Source organism: Nerophis ophidion, unplaced genomic scaffold (assembly GCF_033978795.1).
Source record: "Nerophis ophidion isolate RoL-2023_Sa unplaced genomic scaffold, RoL_Noph_v1.0 HiC_scaffold_142, whole genome shotgun sequence".
Classification (NCBI taxonomy): Eukaryota; Metazoa; Chordata; class Actinopteri; order Syngnathiformes; family Syngnathidae; genus Nerophis; species Nerophis ophidion.
Window position 1 is genome coordinate 135,001 of NW_026907064.1, and position 10,000 is coordinate 145,000.

Sequence of the window (10,000 nt, forward strand, 5' to 3'; positions counted from 1 at the left end):
AACAAAAAGCTGGAATTTTTCTAAGTGTCAAGGAGGGTGTCGCTTACAGAAGGCCCACCCGCCTTGGATCGACACCCGGTTAAGAAAAATGAAAAAAGTCCCTCTATGTGATGGTAGTCAGCAACAAAAAGCTGGAATTTTTCTAAGTGTCAAGGAGGGTGTCGCTTACAGAAGGCCCACCCGCCTTGGATCGACACCCGGTTAAGAAAAATGAAAAAAGTCCCTCTATTTAATGGAAGTCAGCAACAAAAAGCTGGATTTTTTCTAAGTGTCAAGGAGGGTGTCGCTTCCAGAAGGCCCACCCGCCTTGGATCACCACCCGGTTAAGAAAAATGAAAAAAGTCCCTCTATTTAATGGAAGTCAGCAACAAAAAGCTGGATTTTTTCTAAGTGTCAAGGAGGGTGTCGCTTCCAGAAGGCCCACCCGCCTTGGATCACCACCCGGTTAAGAAAAATGAAAAAAGTCCCTCTAGTTAATGGAAGTCAGCAACAAAAAGCTGGAATTTTTCTAAGTGTCAAGGAGGGTGTCGCTTCCAGAAGGCCCACCCGCCTTGGATCACCACTCGGTTAAGAAAAATGAAAAAAGTCCCTCTATTTAATGGAAGTCAGCAACAAAAAGCTGCAAATATGACAGAGTATCTAGGAGGGTGTCGCTTCCAGAAGGCCCACCCGCCGTCAGCAACAAAAAGCTGGCTAACCCTAACCCTAACCCTAACCCTAATCCCAACCCTAACCCTAACCCTAACCCTAGGTGTCCAGGCGGGGGTCCCTTCCAGGAGGCCCCCCGGCCTTGGATCACCAGCCGGGTCGATAAGTCAAAAGTAGTCCCTCTATTTGATGGAAGTCAGAGGAAAAAAGCTGGAAATATGACAAGGTGTTCCGGAGGGAGTCCCTTCAAGAACGCCCCGCTAACCCTAACCCTAATCCCAACCCTAACCCTAACCCTAACCCTAAGTGTCCAGGCGGGTGTCCATTCCAGAAGGCCCACCCGCCTTGGATCACATTCCGGTTAAGAAACATGAAAAAAGTCCCTCTATTGAATGGAAGTCAGCACAAAAAAGCTGAAAATATGACAAAGTGTCAAGGAGGGTGTCGCTTCCAGAAGGCCCGCCCGCCTTGGATCGACACCCGGCTAAGAAACATGAAAAAAGTCCCTCTATTTAATGGAAGTCAGAGGGAAAAAAAGCTGGAATTTTTCTAAGTGTCAAAGTCGGGATTTTTTCTAAGTGTCAACTTTTGGAGTACCAACCCTTCCAAAACAAAGTCGGGATTTTTTCTAAGTGTCAACTTTTGGAGTACCAACCCTTCCAAAACAAAGTCGGGATTTTTTCTAAGTGTCAACTTTTGGAGTACCAACCCTTCCAAAACAAAGTCGGGATTTTTTCTAAGTGTCAACTTTTGGAGTACCAACACTTCCAAAACAAAGTCGGGATTTTTTCTAAGTGTCAACTTTTCGCGTACCAACCCTTCCAAAATAAAGTCGGGATTTTTTCTAAGTGTCAACTTTTAAAAGTCGGGATTTTTTCTAAGTGTCCACTTTTGCTGTACCATGCCCTCCAGGGTCATAGAAGCCCCAGAGTGAGACCTAAACAACCGGGCCGAGTGATGTCATTTGGGGCCCTATTTTGAGTCATTTTGTGGGATTTCGGTGACGCCGAGGAGCGAAGCAGGTGTTCCGGGAGGGGGGTGCCTGTCCATTTAAGAAGGCCGGCTTGCCGTGGATCTACACCCGGGTAGGGAATTCAAAATAGGTCCCTCTATTTGCTGGAAGTCAGCACAAAATATAGCTGTACATTTGCCCAAGGCTCTAAAGAGGGAAAGGCAACTTTAAGCCTGAAAAGGAAAGCGGGGATTTGGAGCCCTCCGGTGGACTTCCGCCGCCGCTGCACCCTTAGCTGGAAGTCAGTGCCAAAAAAAAAAAAAGAAGCTGCGAATAGTGTCCATGTGCCTGTCCCTTTAGGAAAGCCGGCTTGCCGTGGATCTCCACCCGGGTGGGGAATTCCAAATAGGTCCCTCTATTTGATGGAAGTCAGCAACAAAAAGCTGGAATTTTTCTAAGTGTCAAGGAGGGTGTCACTTCCAGAAGGCCCACCATTCTTGGATCGACACCCGGTTAAGAAAAATGAAAAAAGTCCCTCTATTTGATGGAAGTCAGCAACAAAAAGCTGGATTTTTTCTAAGTGTCAAGGAGGGTGTCGCTTCCAGAAGGCCCACCTGCCTTGGATCACCACCCGGTTAAGAAAAATGAAAAAAGTCCCTCTAGTTAATGGAAGTCAGCAACAAAAAGCTGGAATTTTTCTAAGTGTCAAGGAGGGTGTCGCTTCCAGAAGGCCCACCTGCCTTGGATCACCACCCGGTTAAGAAAAATGAAAAAAGTCCCTCTAGTTAATGGAAGTCAGCAACAAAAAGCTGGATTTTTTCTAAGTGTCAAGGAGGGTGTCGCTTCCAGAAGGCCCACCTGCCTTGGATCGACACCCGGTTAAGAAAAATGAAAAAAGTCCCTCTATTTGATGGAAGTCAGCAACAAAAAGCTGGATTTTTTCTAAGTGTCAAGGAGGGTGTCGCTTCCAGAAGGCCCACCTGCCTTGGATCACCACCCGGTTAAGAAAAATGAAAAAAGTCCCTCTAGTTAATGGAAGTCAGCAACAAAAAGCTGGATTTTTTCTAAGTGTCAAGGAGGGTGTCGCTTCCAGAAGGCCCACCTGCCTTGGATCGACACCCGGTTAAGAAAAATGAAAAAAGTCCCTCTATTTGATGGAAGTCAGCAACAAAAAGCTGGATTTTTTCTAAGTGTCAAGGAGGGTGTCGCTTCCAGAAGGCCCACCTGCCTTGGATCACCACCCGGTTAAGAAAAATGAAAAAAGTCCCTCTAGTTAATGGAAGTCAGCAACAAAAAGCTGGAATTTTTCTAAGTGTCAAGGAGGGTGTCGCTTCCAGAAGGCCCACCTGCCTTGGATCGACACCCGGTTAAGAAAAATGAAAAAAGTCCCTCTATTTGATGGAAGTCAGCAACAAAAAGCTGGATTTTTTCTAAGTGTCAAGGAGGGTGTCGCTTCCAGAAGGCCCACCTGCCTTGGATCACCACCCGGTTAAGAAAAATGAAAAAAGTCCCTCTAGTTAATGGAAGTCAGCAACAAAAAGCTGGAATTTTTCTAAGTGTCAAGGAGGGTGTCGCTTCCAGAAGGCCCACCTGCCTTGGATCGACACCCGGTTAAGAAACATGGAAAAAGTCCCTCTATTTGATGGAAGTCAGCAACAAAAAGCTGGATTTTTTCTAAGTGTCAAGGAGGGTGTCGCTTCCAGAAGGCCCACCCGCCTTGGATCGACACCCGGTTAAGAAACATGGAAAAAGTCCCTCTATTTGATGGAAGTCAGCAACAAAAAGCTGGATTTTTTCTAAGTGTAAAAGTTGGGATTTTTTCTAAGTGTCAACTTTTGGTGTACCAACCCTTCCAAAATAAAGTCGGGATTTTTTCTAAGTGTCAACTTTTGGTGTACCAACCCTTCCAAAATAAAGTCGGGATTTTTTCTAAGTGTCAACTTTTGGTGTACCAACCCTTCCAAAATAAAGTCGGGATTTTTTCTAAGTGTCAACTTTTGGTGTACCAACACTTCCAAAATAAAGTGGGGATTTTTTCTAAGTGTCAACTTATATAGTCGGGATTTTTTCTAAGTGTCAACTTATAAAGTGGGGATTTTTTTCCAAGTGTCAACCTGTAAAGTGGGGATTTTTTTCCCAAGTGTCCACTTTTGGTTCACCATGCCTTCCAGAGTCAAAGAAGCCCCCGAGTGAGACCCAAAAAACCGGACCGAGTGATGTCATTTGGGGTCCTATTTTCAGTCATTTTGTGGGATTTCGGTGACGCCGAGGAGGGAAGCAGGTGTCAAGGGACAGGGGGGGTGCCTGTCCCTTTAAGAAGGCCGGCTTGCCGTGGATCTACACCCGGGTAGGGAATTCAAAACAGGTCCCTCTATTTGCTGGAAGTCAGCACAAAAAAGCTGGAAATATGACAGGGGAAAAAAAAAAAGAAGAAGCTGCAATGATGGCAGAGTGTCCATGTGCCTGTCCCTTTAAGAAGGCCGGCTTGCCGTGGATCTCCACCCGGGTGGGGAATTCCAAATAGGTCCCTCTATTTGCTGGAAGTGCCCCCCCAAAAAGCTGTCCATTTCCCCAAGTTTTTAAGGAGGGAAAAGCCACTTTAAGCCTAAAAAGGAAAGCGGGGATTTGGAGCCCTCCGGTGGACTTCCGCCGCCGCTGCACCCTTAGAAGAAAAAGCTGCACTTATGGCAGAGTGTCCATGTGCCTGTGCCTTTAGGAAGGCCGGCTTGCCGTGGTTCTGCACCAGGGTAGGGAATTCAAAATAGGTCCCTCTATCTGCTGGAAGTCAGCACAAAAAAAAGCTGGAAATATGACAGAGTGTCAACTTTTAGTGTAATAGACCTGCGAAAGTCAAAGTCGGGATTTTTTCTAAGTGTCCACTTTTGGTGTACCAACCTTTCCAAAATAAAGTGGGGATTTTTTCTAAGTGTCCACTTTTGGTGTACCAACCTTTCCAAAATAAAGTGGGGATTTTTTCTAAGTGTCAACTTATAAAGTCGGGATTTTTTCTAAGTGTCAACTTATAAAGTGGGGATTTTTTCTAAGTGTCAACTTATAAAGTGGGGATTTTTTCCAAGTGTCAACTTATAAAGTGGGGATTTTTTCCAAGTGTCAACTTATATAGTCGGGATTTTTTTTCAAAGTGTCAACTTGTAAAGTGGGGATTTTTTCCAAGTGTCTACTTTTGGTTCACCATGCCTTCCAGAGTCAAAGAAGCCCCCGAGTGAGACCCAAAGAACCGGACCGAGTGATGTCATTTGGGGCCCTATTTTGAGTCATTTTGTGGGATTTCGGTGACGCCGAGGAGGGAAGCAGGTGTCAAGGGACAGGGGGGTGCCTGTCCCTTTAAGAAGGCCGGCTTGCCGTGGATCTACACCCGGGTAGGGAATTCAAAACAGGTCCCTCTATTTGCTGGAAGTCAGCACGAAAAAAAGCTGGAAATATGACAGAGTGCCCCCCAAAAAAAAAGAAGCTGCAATGATGGCAGAGTGTCCATGTTGCTGTCCCTTTAGGAAGGCCGGCTCGCCGTGGATCTCCACCCGGGTGGGGAATTCCAAATAGGTCCCTCCATTTGCTGGAAGTGCCCCCCCCAAAAGCTGTCCATTTCCCCAAGTTTTTAAGGGAAACAAAAACCAGGGTTGGGGTTGGATGCATCACACTGTAAGTCTCGGCTGCAGCCAGAAGCAAGTATTAAAAAGGTAGACATCAACCATCATTTAAAAAGGGGAAAACAAATCCATTCATCAATAAATCATATCCAAATTAAAAAAAAGAGGCAGCTCAAAAGAGAGGGTGTGTGTCCAGCAGAAAATAGGCATGATAAACAAAGAGGGCTGGGGTTTGGAGGAGGGCAAAATGTCCCGCAGCCGGCCGCCCGAGTTCCGGGATGCCCAGCACGTCCATAACGCACCCCGCAAAGTCAAACTGGAAGTGGAGGGGAAAAAAGCTGGGAAAGAAGTTGAATGTCCTCAAAGTGTTCCAAAATCAGTCCCACGAGTCCCGCAGCTGGCCACCCGAGTCCAGGGAAGCCCGGCACCTCCGTAACAAGGCCCGCAAAGTCACACTGCAAGTGGGGGAGAAAAGCTGGCATAGTAGCCAAAAGTCCTCAAAGTGTTCAAAAATCAGTCCCCCACCAGCCCCGCAGCTGGCCACCCGAGTCCAGGGACGCCCGGCACAGCCGTAACGCACCCCGCAAAGTCAAACTGCAAGTGGGGGAGAAAAGCTGGGGGAAAATCCAAAAGTCCTCAAAGTTTTCAAAATCCGCACCCGGGACTGAGTCCAGCAAGTCCCCCCGGTCCCAAAAATGCCATTTTTTTCAAAAAATACCCAAAAAATGCGGGGGCCGGATTTCGGAACCGGCGTACCGCTTTCGGCCCGCGTGCCCTAGATTGGAGACCGATGTCAAAAATGGACGCCGGTCGGGTATTTTTTTCCTTGGGGTCTATAGAGAGTAAATCCGGAGGAAAATTGGCCTTACGAGCAAAGGGAGGGATTTTAGGGGGCATAACGTCGAGCCGCGTGCCTCCCGGGTCCCGGGGAAGAGAAAGTCCAGAAAACTCATAAAATCATGCCCAGCATGGAGATCCACAAGTCCCGCCGCAGGCCCGAGGCTTCCCGGGTCCCGGGAATGACCAAAAGACACCCAGGAGTGGACCATCGAAAGTGGGAGGGAAATGGAGGGAAAGTCGGGAAAAAGGTCCAAAATGGGTTGAAAATCATATGATCCCACCCAGGGTAGAGTTCCACAAGTCCCGCAGCGAGCTGCACGAGCCGCAGGAACACCGGGAATGACCAAAAGGCACCCAGAAGTGAACCAGCGAAAGTGGGGGAAAAATGGAGGAAAAGGAGGAAAAAGTACCAAATTGTTTAAAAATCCTACCCAGGATGGAGTTCCACAAGTCCCGCAGCGAGCTGCACGAGCCGCAGGAACACCGGGAATGACCAAAAGGCACCCAGAAGTGAACCAGCGAAAGTGGGGGAAAAATGGAGGAAAAGGAGGAAAAAGTACCAAATTGTTTAAAAATCCTACCCAGGATGGAGTTCCACAAGTCCCGCAGCGAGCTGCACGAGCCGCAGGAACACCGGGAATGACCAAAAGGCACCCAGAAGTGAACCAGCGAAAGTGGGGGAAAAATGGAGGAAAAGGAGGAAAAAGTACCAAATTGTTTAAAAATCCTACCCAGGATGGAGTTCCACAAGTCCCGCAGCGAGCTGCACGAGCCGCAGGAACACCGGGAATGACCAAAAGGCACCCAGAAGTGAACCAGCGAAAGTGGGGGAAAAATGGAGGAAAAGGAGGAAAAAGTACCAAATTGTTTAAAAATCCTACCCAGGATGGAGTTCCACGAGTCCCGCAGCGAGCTGCACGAGCCGCAGGAACACCGGGAATGACCAAAAGGCACCCAGAAGTGAACCATCAAAAGTGGGGGACAATTTGAGAAAAAGTTGGAAAAAGGTCCGAAATTGATTAAAAATCCTACCCAGGATGGAGTTCCAGAAGCCCCGCAGCGAGCTGCGCGAGCCGCAGGAACACCGGGAATGACCAAAAGGCACCCAGAAGTGAACCATCAAAAGTGGGGGACAATTTGAGAAAAAGTTGGAAAAAGGTCCGAAATTGATTAAAAATCCTACCCAGGATGGAGTTCCAGAAGCCCCGCAGCGAGCTGCACGAGCCGCAGGAACACCGGGAATGACCAAAAGGCACCCAGAAGTGAACCATCAAAAGTGGGGGACAATTTGAGAAAAAGTTGGAAAAAGGTCCGAAATTGATTAAAAATCCTACCCAGGATGGAGTTCCAGAAGTCCCGCAGCGAGCTGCACGAGCCGCAGGAACACCGGGAATGACCAAAAGGCACCCAGAAGTGAACCATCAAAAGTGGGGGACAATTTGAGAAAAAGTTGGAAAAAGGTCCGAAATTGATTAAAAATCCTACCCAGGATGGAGTTCCAGAAGTCCCGCAGCGAGCTGCACGAGCCGCGGGAACACCGGGAATGACCAAAAGGCACCCAGAAGTGAACCAGCGAAAGTGGGGGACAATTTGAGAAAAAGTTGGAAAAAGGTCCGAAATTGTTTAAAAATCCTACCCAGGATGGAGTTCCAGAAGTCCCGCAGCGAGCTGCACGAGCCGCAGGAACACCGGGAATGACCAAAAGGCACCCAGAAGTGAACCATCAAAAGTGGGGGACAATTTGAGAAAAAGTTGGAAAAAGGTCCGAAATTGTTTAAAAATCCTACCCAGGATGGAGTTCCAGAAGCCCCGCAGCGAGCTGCGCGAGCTCCGGGACCCCCGGGAATGACCAAAAGATACCCAGGAGTGAACCAGCGAAAGTGGGGGACAATTTGAGGAAAAAGTTGGAAAAAGGTCCGAAATTGTTTAAAAATCCTACCCAGGATGGAGTTCCAGAAGTCCCGCAGCGAGCTGCACGAGCCGCAGGAACACCGGGAATGACCAAAAGGCACCCAGAAGTGAACCAGCGAAAGTGGGGGACAATTTGAGAAAAAGTTGGAAAAAGGTCCGAAATTGATTAAAAATCCTACCCAGGATGGAGTTCCAGAAGCCCCGCAGCGAGCTGCGCGAGCCGCAGGAACACCGGGAATGACCAAAAGGCACCCAGAAGTGAACCATCAAAAGTGGGGGACAATTTGAGAAAAAGTTGGAAAAAGGTCCGAAATTGTTTAAAAATCCTACCCAGGATGGAGTTCCAGAAGCCCCGCAGCGAGCTGCACGAGCCGCAGGAACACCGGGAATGACCAAAAGGCACCCAGAAGTGAACCATCAAAAGTGGGGGACAATTTGAGAAAAAGTTGGAAAAAGGTCCGAAATTGATTAAAAATCCTACCCAGGATGGAGTTCCAGAAGTCCCGCAGCGAGCTGCACGAGCCGCAGGAACACCGGGAATGACCAAAAGGCACCCAGAAGTGAACCATCAAAAGTGGGGGACAATTTGAGAAAAAGTTGGAAAAAGGTCCGAAATTGATTAAAAATCCTACCCAGGATGGAGTTCCAGAAGTCCCGCAGCGAGCTGCACGAGCCGCGGGAACACCGGGAATGACCAAAAGGCACCCAGAAGTGAACCAGCGAAAGTGGGGGACAATTTGAGAAAAAGTTGGAAAAAGGTCCGAAATTGTTTAAAAATCCTACCCAGGATGGAGTTCCAGAAGTCCCGCAGCGAGCTGCACGAGCCGCAGGAACACCGGGAATGACCAAAAGGCACCCAGAAGTGAACCATCAAAAGTGGGGGACAATTTGAGAAAAAGTTGGAAAAAGGTCCGAAATTGTTTAAAAATCCTACCCAGGATGGAGTTCCAGAAGCCCCGCAGCGAGCTGCGCGAGCTCCGGGACCCCCGGGAATGACCAAAAGATACCCAGGAGTGAACCAGCGAAAGTGGGGGACAATTTGAGGAAAAAGTTGGAAAAAGGTCCGAAATTGTTTAAAAATCCTACCCAGGATGGAGTTCCAGAAGTCCCGCAGCGAGCTGCACGAGCCGCAGGAACACCGGGAATGACCAAAAGGCACCCAGAAGTGAACCAGCGAAAGTGGGGGACAATTTGAGAAAAAGTTGGAAAAAGGTCCGAAATTGATTAAAAATCCTACCCAGGATGGAGTTCCAGAAGCCCCGCAGCGAGCTGCGCGAGCCGCAGGAACACCGGGAATGACCAAAAGGCACCCAGAAGTGAACCATCAAAAGTGGGGGACAATTTGAGAAAAAGTTGGAAAAAGGTCCGAAATTGTTTAAAAATCCTACCCAGGATGGAGTTCCAGAAGCCCCGCAGCGAGCTGCGCGAGCTCCGGGACCCCCGGGAATGACCAAAAGATACCCAGGAGTGAACCAGCGAAAGTGGGGGACAATTTGAGGAAAAAGTTGGAAAAAGGTCCGAAATTGTTTAAAAATCCTACCCAGGATGGAGTTCCAGAAGTCCCGCAGCGAGCTGCGCGAGCTCCGGGGCCCCCGGGAATGACCAAAAGATACCCAGGAGTGAACCAGCCCAAGTGGGGGACAAATGGAAGAAAAGCCGGGCCAAGTCCAAAAAAGTTGGATTTTTTGCCAAAGTGTCAACATGCGTGATTTTGTCAGAGTGTCCACTTTTGGGATTTTTTCTAAGTCCAACAACGAGAGAGGCCTGGCCTCCAGCCTGTCTAGCCTCTTCCATGAGACACTTAGAAAAAATCCCGTGCAAAAAAAGTGGATTTTTTCTAAGTCCAACAACGAGAGAGGCCTAAGTTCCAGCCTCCTTAGCCTCTTTCTTCCGTGGAGCAAAAGTTGGATTTTTTGCCTAAGTGTCAACATGCGTGATTTTGTCAGAGTGTCCACTTTTGGGATTTTTTCTAAGTCCAACAACGAGAGAGGCCTGGCCTCCAGCCTGTTTAGCCTCTTCCATGTGACACTTAGAAAAAATC